Source organism: Sarcophilus harrisii, chromosome 6, assembly GCF_902635505.1.
Source record: "Sarcophilus harrisii chromosome 6, mSarHar1.11, whole genome shotgun sequence".
NCBI lineage: Eukaryota > Metazoa > Chordata > Mammalia > Dasyuromorphia > Dasyuridae > Sarcophilus > Sarcophilus harrisii.
Window position 1 is genome coordinate 6,650,896 of NC_045431.1, and position 9,105 is coordinate 6,660,000.

A 9,105-nucleotide genomic window follows, 5' to 3' on the forward strand; every position below is an offset into this window, starting at 1 on the left:
TATAATCAGAGCTTACATTTTTATGAGGATTTGAGGTTCAGAAAGCATTTTAATGGAGGATTCTCATCTTTAAAATAGGAGTAATAATATCTGCTCCGCTTACTCCTATGAATATTGCCGTAAATAATGGATGCAAAGATCTTTGTAACTGTAATGCACAACATAAATGGAAATTATTGTTAGATGAATTGGTTTTTCAGTGAATTGACTGTAGTAATACTGACCTAAAACAGTTATACAACTCAGTCTTAAAATACTTTAAGCTAAAAATATATTAACAGAAGTCAACAAATAACGGTCTAAACATCCTTGTGGATATTTTTAAAAACTGAGAGAAAATGAGATTAGGGAAATATAGAAACTAAAGAAAGAATACAACATAATTTTATACTGTAAAATTGGTGCATTTAGTATTTTAAATAAATATTTAATTCCATATTTCATATTTTAGGATAGGAGATCTTCATCTGGGATTGTGTAAAGAGTCTATAGATTTCAAGAAGTCCTTGAACTGGGGAAATTTACATATATACACACACATATACATGTACATATACATTATGGGCGTGTATGTGTATTTCTGTGTGTATGGATATGTTGCTGTTCTTTGTCCTTTGTTCTCCAAGAGGACTATGACATGGGGAGGTGATACTATGGTATACAAAAGGATTGGATTGAAGTGGGAGAGGGCTGGGCGAGGTCAGCTGCCTCACTTTCCCCTCCAGAGCCATTTGGGACCAGTGGTCAGATATAGATCAGGATGACTGGAAGTGGCCCACATGTGTGTATGTATATAAATGGATATATGTATGTATAAATATATCCATATCCATATACACATATACATATATAAGATGGGAATATGTGTGTGTATCTGTACACATATAAAACTTCCTTTGTAATCCTATCTATTTTATTTTATGCCTTTAAAAATATTCTTCTGAGAAGGATCTCAAAGGTTTTATCAGACCATCTAAAGGGGCAATAATACTCAAAAATAGACAAGAAGACTGCTGCAGAAAGAAAAAACTGTCTATCTTCCACAACATGTGGCACAAAGGTGCTTCTTTTTACATGTTCAAGATTAATTAACTGTATTGAATCATCGCCCTTGGAATTTTCTTGTAGAATTCAAAAGTCTTAACTAAGTACCTCCTTTTCTAGGGACTGGAGTTATTGGAGTTCTAGGCCATAAATGCAAAACAGTTCCTGCTCTCAAGAAGCTTCTCCTTTAGGGAAGACGGAGGGAAGACTAAAAACTATTATGCAGATGATCAAATCCCAATTAAGTATTATAATGATGGACAACTTACATACATTTTCTGTTGAGGTCTCTTATTTTGGGCCTAAGCCCTGAGACTGAGGGCAGGACAAACACAAAGAGGGGCTCTCCATTGCAGTCCAGAAACAGGAGCTTCCCAAAATAAGGACCAGGTTCTTGGTTGGACTGAGCCTGTAATTACTCCAGGAGATATATTCAGACAGAGTCTCAACTCTCCACAGCCATGACCTTGAACTTTTTCCTTTGAGATTCAGCCTTCTGATCCCCACCAGAAAAGAAAGCATCATCTCATTAAAAATGATTCTTTGAGCCATTTGTTTACGTACCCTGCCACAAGTCACAGTCTGTCCGGACTTTGTTGTTCCCACCTGTAAAGATGTTTCAGTTTCTCCCCTTCACCCCACAATGGGGCAGTGCCCTTTGTCTTTAAAAGGCATCTTGAAGTCACATGGCCAGCAGGGAAATGGGTCAAGTAGGGGGTGGCAAAGCTTTGCATCCCTGGGACCCTGGATCGTGACTGCCTCGGTCTGGGGTGTGCAGGGACAACTTCACTCCTGCTCCTTCCTTCCTAACTAGGGCTCTTTGAAATGTGAGTTTTATGGGCAGGATTGCAGTTGCTTTAAATTATCGGAGTTGGCAAGTGCCTGAGAGAGAGAAGGAGTGGGAGGCTGCTTCAACTGGGGAAAGACAGTTGCAGAACGTAGTTCCACAAGAGCATGAACTCCTAGCTTCAAACGCTTTCCTGGGGCTCTGACAAGTGCTGCCTTTTCTCCTCCAGAGCTTTTCGGGGACATTTCCAAGGGGCTCTGAAAAAACAAACAGCTCTTTCTGGCATCCAGTTGTGGCGCTGACCAGATTCATGGGACAACCACTGCGAGGGAGTTTCATGTTCTTGTGGGCCATTTGATGTGCCGGCTCCTTGAGGGGAAGGTAAGCTGGCATTTCCCCTGGGCGTGTTGAGGGGTAGGAGAGAGTGGAAAGGGCTGGTGGTGGATGCTTTTTTGTTATTGGGGTTTGCCCCTCATCTCCAGGAGCGTTTTGTGGAGGAAGGGAAGGCAGCTGCTCCCAGAGAGATGGGATACTTTTTGAAAAAGTCTTATTATTGTTAGAGAGTGTGGGAGCAAATGATGAATTAGCTGCTGAAAAGTTTCAGCAGTTTGGTGTTTTTTGGTTCCTGTGGCTTTTGAAAGGATCTTTGGGAAATAACTTTGGACTTAGGAAGAATGATTACCTCCTTTCCAAATAGTTCTCGAAAGCCCAACCTGAACTAGCCAGACTACGTGTGGCTCTGCTAATGGCTTTGTTTACTTTCTACCCGGTCTCTCTCCCCCTTTTGCTCTCCATATCCTCCTGCTTCCTGCTTCCCCATTTCTCTTTCTCCCATCCATCAACAGCAACATCTTTTCCTTTAATGATTTTGGGGAGCATTCTGAAAATTCGCCTCCATTTTGTTGCCATGGCACCCGGTCAGCTAATTTCAGAGACTCTTCTAGGAATACCAAGCAAGTAAAACATTTGTCTCTTCCTTACACTTTGGAAATGAAATAGGAGGATATTATATGTGTGTATTTTTCTCCATGAAAAAAGTAAAAAAAAAATTATCTTGGTATCTATTAACTGGAAACCCATCCATTTTCAGGGGGACGGTGGAGAGGGTGATTTATCAGCCTCTCTAGCACAAGTTAGGAACAAAAGCATTTCCTTGTTTTTTCTTCATTAGGGCCATTATAGGAAAAGGTCCCTGCCCAGGGAGAGTTTAGGCCAGAAAGTACACAAGTAGCTCCAGTTATCACTGTCCTGCCCCAGCCCAGCTGGACATCCAGGTGCATGGGATGAGATATTCTCCTTGTCGTTGGAGTCTCTGTGCAGACACAGCTCATACCCGATTCTCCACGGGCAGGCACTCGGGCTCCCAGGCTGGGCTGTGAGGAAGGGTTACTGTCGGGGGGAGATGTCTGTGGGTTCTCAGCTGCTCCATCTACCAAGCTCCGGCAGGAGACCCACTTGGGCAGGGAGATGGCCTTGGGAGAACCCAGCAAACTAACCCCCCCCATCTGCAGAAGAGGGGCCTACTCAGGAAAGAAGAACTCTCATGAGCAGAATTTCTACCTGCTTCATTGCAATAGGCAATTACAATTATTTTTTGTCTTCTAGCTATGGGAACAATTTCAATCACAGGACTTTTTTGAGCCTTGGTTCTAGTCTTCCTTTGGGAAGAAGGAGACTACAAATGGGGGCACTGAGGCAGAATGGGAGGTCATGTTAGGGAGGTATTAGAGAACACCTTAAATTTTCTGTTCTTTTCCTTTTCCTCCTTTTTCTTCAGTCCATGTTTTTTGCTGGCTCTTGAGCACCCGGCAGTGAAAGGTTCAGCAGAGAGTGAGTTTCCGAGCCCCCTTTTTGCACTGCTTTCCCTCTGAGACGCCTTGGTCCAAGTGGAGACGCCCCCACCCTATCTTGAGGTGGAGGGGCCTTCCCATCAGCCCCATGACATCATTCTCCCCAGGCTGATTGCTAGAAACATGCAGTGAGCTGCATGGCGCCTGGGACTACCCAGGGGCTGGGTGGGGCTGGGAAGTGCGCAGTATGGCATTACGTGACCATTCCGGCCTTCGGAGGGGCGAGGGCCCGCAGGAAGCCCCGCGCGCCTCTGGGGCTCTCGCCATCCTCCGGGAGGCCCTGGCCCCCCGACTCTTCAGAAGCACTTGTGACTGGGGGGCGTTTGGAACTGGAGATTTCAAATGAAAACCTGGCCGGAGCCCTGGAAAGGCCAGGTCCGGCACATTCCTGCGGTGTCGGGGGAGCCCCCGATGAGCTCATCAGCTTTTCTCATCCCTCATTCCTGTGCGGAGGAGATTTGCGCTCCATCCGCTGGCTGAGGTGGAGCACCCGACAGGCAGCGGGTCGCCGGCTCACGGCCCGGGTGGGCCCCCTTGGCTCTGTGGTCCCACGTCTGGCGCTCTCAGCTCCCGGGGCCGTGGGCTCCAGAACAGCCCCACTTCTCTGGCCAGAGACCAAATCCCCCAGAAGGCAGAAAGGGGAGAAGGGATAAGCCCTTCTGAGCCCTATGGGACCAGCTCTGCAAAATATCTTCCCCTGTCCGAAGTGGAGCGCCCAAGACCCTCAGCTTGTGCCCTAGGGTGGGAGGCAGCCAGGCTGCTGACCATGGAGATTTCAAGGACTCCAGAGGGAGAGGGTCTGCAGGGAGTTCCAGCTCAGCCCTTTGCAATCTGTGGGAGGCTGGGCCACTCTTTGGGCCTCTACGGCTCTAGATTTAAGGCTAGAAGGGCCCTTCAAAGGCCGCTCCATGGGAAAGAAACTCATCAGGAAACTCTTTTTCTCCTCTCTGCCCCTGCTTCTTAGTGTACATCTTCCTGGCTTCCATGTCTGCCGAAGCTAGCAGTCCAGTCGAGAGAAAGGCTGTTTTTCAGCTTGAGGCTTCCTTTTTTGTGATCTACTGCTTCTCTATATGCATAGGGTTAAGATGCTTATTATTTGCTAATTCTGCCTCTTATGTAGTCTTATCTGCTTGAAGAAAAAAAGATAAAAAAAAAAAGTTCGAGCACTTAGAGTATATTATATAGTGGAGATGACGGGGAAATGATATTTCTCCTCCACCTCCTCCTTTTTTCTTCTCCTCCTTCTTTTCTTCTTTTCCTTTTCTTTCCTCCTCCTTCTTCTTCTTTTAAATTTTTTGTTCCCTCAATAGATTTGTTTTTCCCTTTTAAGTTAGCATACAGTGTAGTAATTGGAATAAATGATGAAAAAGGGTTAGGAGCACAAATTGAAAAGTGAGACAATGAGCAAAGGTCGTTTGCACAGTCCACTATTTTCTTCTGATTTAGAAAAACACAGCTGGACTGGCTTGGATTGCCAAGTTTGGCAAGATATGTATGTTGCCAATACATATGTATTGATATGCAATATCATGATCTAAATCAAAGCAAAGGGAAACAAAGTGATCACATTTTATGCATACGGAAATCCAGTGCCAAAAAGTGGAAGTCAGCCATGGTGATAGTGAAGTAAGGGGCAGATCTTCAGGGCTAGCTTTAATATTTTAAATTTAATACACTGTTCTTTATGAATATTTGGGTGCTTGCCACTACCAGGAGAAAAAAGAAAAACTCCAAAACAAACAAAATCCAAAGCTTTTAACAAGCAAGTTTCTACTTGGGATTTCTTCTGTACAGGGATAAAAAACTCCAACCCTTCAGTATGTGAATTTCTACACACTTATTTAACAATATAGAAGGCACTGCCTTGGTTACTATAGGAAATCAATTCTCACTCTCAAGGAGTTTGCAATCTATTTGGGGGAGATTAAACAAAATGCAAATAATTATTAACAGAATATAATGACTATATATTAGAATGTATTAAATGCATTTCAGAAATGTAATAATAAATGAAATCAGAATGCAATACAAGAAATACAAGCTAAGTCTTAGGAGGATTAAGAGAAAGAAAGGATCCTGTCCAAATTGGGGGGGAAAAGGGCAGCTAAAACTTTATCAAGAAATGGCATTTGGATTTAATCAGGTAGCAAATGAGTGGAGAACATTCCAAGTGAAAGGAATAGACTCAGTAGAGGCAGGAAAACTTAAAGAAGATTTTCTTAAATAATAAGTCACATGATAAATGAATGAATGAGTGGATAAACAAACAAAACAACAAATAAGTAGGTTACTTAAGCTCTGTTTGCATTAATCCACTGGAGAAGGAAATGGCAAGCCACTCCGATATCTTTGCCAAGAAAATCCCACGGACAGTGTGGTCCCACAGGGTCAAGTCTAACATTACTGAATATCAACAACAAGTATCCTTGTAGGGAAATTGTAATAAGATTGGACAGTGAAATATGGTTAACAAGGAATGGGAGAGCCAGACCAGAGCTGGAAATGCTAAGCTAAAAAGTTTGATATTTTAATCTAGAAGCACTGAATATTTTTGATCAGATCTATGTTTTAGTAATGCCAGTTTTTCAACTGTGTGGAAGATGGGAAGGGAAAGTGCCTACTGTATGCCAGCCAATGGTAAGCACTTTTCACAAATGTGATCTTATGTGACGCTATGTTATTATTTCTGTTTTATAGATGAAGACATTGAGGCAAAGAGAGGTTAAGGGACTTGGCCAGGGTCACACAGCTAGCTAGTGTCTGAGACCAGATTTGAACTCAGGTTTTTCCTGGCTCTGTGTCCGTGGAGTTATTCACTGTGTCACTAGAGGGGTTAAACGTTAAAAAAAATTCTAGGCAGAGAATACAATTAGGTGGCCAAGTCAGAGATGATGAGAGCCTGAATTGGAGGGAGGCAAGTAAGGGATGAAAAATGAAGCAGTGTGAATGGAGAGAAGAAAAAGAATGGGAAAAAATGAGGTCTGGATCACCAAAGCTCTCATTCTCCAGCCTCCACCTACTTTTCTGATCTTTTTCAGTCATTTTTCTTCAGGTTTGATTATCTGTGACCCCTTGGGGGTTTTCTTGGCAGAGATCCTGAACTGGTTTGCCATTTCTTTCTCCAATTCATTTGACAGGTGGCTGAGGCAAACAGCTAGTAAGTGTCTGAAATCAGATTTAAACCGGAAAAGAAAGATGGAGTCTTTCTGACTCCAGGCCTGGAGCTCTCTCCACTAGCTCACATTATCTCTTTTCATTTCAGTGGTTTTTCAGTAGAGTCCAATTCTTTGTGACCTATTGGGTTGATTTAAACCTTTGCTTCCTTCAGATCCCAGTTCAAGTCCACCTCCTACAAGAGGTCCCTCCAGTTGTTAGCATTCTCCCGCTTGGAAATACTGTGTCTTAATTTACATATAATTTATAATGTGTACCTGTTGCATCCCCCAGGAGAACAGCAGCTCCTTACAGAAACCCCTTAGAGACTTGGGTCTATTTTATTTTTGTATTCTAATTCCCAGAACTGCATCTTGAATACAGTAGAATTTATTAATTTTTACTCATGGAATTAAAATGGATGGAACTGAATGACAGTCTAAAGAATCTGAAATGTATCGAGTAGGCAATGGTGACACAATTGGGCAGATAGTGGCAAGGAGGGCTGGGGAAGACTTATAGCAGTAGTGTCAAATGGGACAGGGCTCAGGTAGCCACAAACCTCCCTAGTGCTATTAAAACCAAATGAAAGGGGCATCTAGATGGTACAGTGGATAGAGCACCAGCCCTGAAATCAGGAGCACCTGAGTTCAAATCCAACCTCAGACCCTTAATACTTTCTATCTGTGTGACCCTGGGAAAGTCACTTAACCCCAATTGCCTCAGCAAAAAAAAAAAGTTCAACTGGGAAATGTCCAATAAAATGAACCCAAATGCAATAAAACACAGATAATGTTCATTTGGGGGTTTCTAAGCAAACAGTAGCCCCCAGTGATCCTTATTTGGATTAGTGGCTCCATTTTGATTTGTTGGACACCATTGATGTAAAGAACGGATTTAGAAGAGAAAAGATTAGAGACAAGGTAGGAGGCTATTGGTAGAATTGAAATCTAGAACTCTGGACACATGGGATCAGAACTAGGGCTTATTCTGGTTTGAGTACAGAAATCTACATCTATAACTGGAGACACCCATAAATGGTGTTCAGAAGAAGATCTTGCAGGATCCTCATTCTTTAAAGAGCAGGAAAATCAAATCATCAGTTTTCAAAATATTTGTAGCAAAATAGTTGGCTAGGCTTAATTCTCAATTAACCTAAAATTGGGATTACCCCCAAATACCCTGTTCCTTAAGTGCCCTGGTTAATCATAATTAATTTCTTAAGCATCATGATTCATCTTGGCTTTATAATAGTGAAATATTACTCTTCTTGTTTCCTTAAATACTCCCAGAAGCAGAGCATCTGTCTGGGGCTCATAACTACTCAATTCATGACTTAAGCCCCCATCTGGTGAATTACTCTGTTTCATACCAAACATACCAAAGACATACAAACCTAAAACAAAACATTTAAGACTTGAGACGATATAAATTACAAAAAAAGGGAAAAGAATACTAAAATACTCTCTGTGCCCATAGAGAAAGGGATACAATCTTCTATACCACCAGGGAAATAGGTGATCTAATTAATTGTCCCTTAATCCCCTTGACTTCCAGAAAAACAGGTCCCAACACTTCAAAACTTGCAGTCCCAATGGTGGAATTTTCAGCTGCGGTTCCATGTACCCAGTGGAGTGCCTTTCCCAGCTTTGGAGGCCAAAAACAAATCAAATTATCTCCCCTAATGGTGCTTCAGTTCATACTTGAAATATCTCTTCACACCATCCTTGCTTATGATCTCTCTCTCTTTCACACATATAAAAATTACTTATATAGCCTAATATCATCCATATTCTTTACACATTTGCCTCTGGTCCTCTAGGACTTCATGCTGTAACAACCATTTCGGGGCTCAGATTGTATAAGTGGAACTTGTCTGCTCCATGGAAAACAAATCAAATCAAAGTCTAAGCTTTAGAACAGCAGGACAATGATGACATATGGAACGAGCCAGGGAGACCCGAGTTTTCACCCTGACTCTGCCAGTATCCAAGTATTTAATCTCAGGAAGTAACTTCAGTGGGCCTCTGTGAAGATCACGTATTTTAAAATCAGCACGAGTCAGGAATTCAGGTTAGGGGAAAATCGTCAGTCTTTATTCTCGGTGAAGAAAGATCGGAGGTAGAAGAGAATCGGCGATAGCAATGTGTGCAGCTGAGTCAAAAAGCTAGCTAGACCAGCAGCCACACAACCAGCAGCTCGGAGTCTCCAACCCAGGCCCAATCTCTCCCAGCTTCTCTTCCTGTCTCTCTCTCTGCCTCCACCCACCAA

The 9,105-nt window shown here is 42.7% G+C and overlaps 1 protein-coding gene across 1 annotated transcript in view; it reads left to right on the plus strand.

The window, feature by feature from the left end:
* Window positions 1-1,777: 1,777 nt before the first annotated feature.
* Window positions 1,778-9,105, plus strand: part of C1QTNF7 (C1q and TNF related 7) — a 118,766-nt gene continuing 111,438 nt past the window's right edge. The window contains exon 1 of the mRNA XM_031943201.1: window positions 1,778-2,212. The gene's annotated coding sequence lies outside the window, so the exon portion shown is untranslated. The remainder of the gene's footprint in view (window positions 2,213-9,105) is intronic.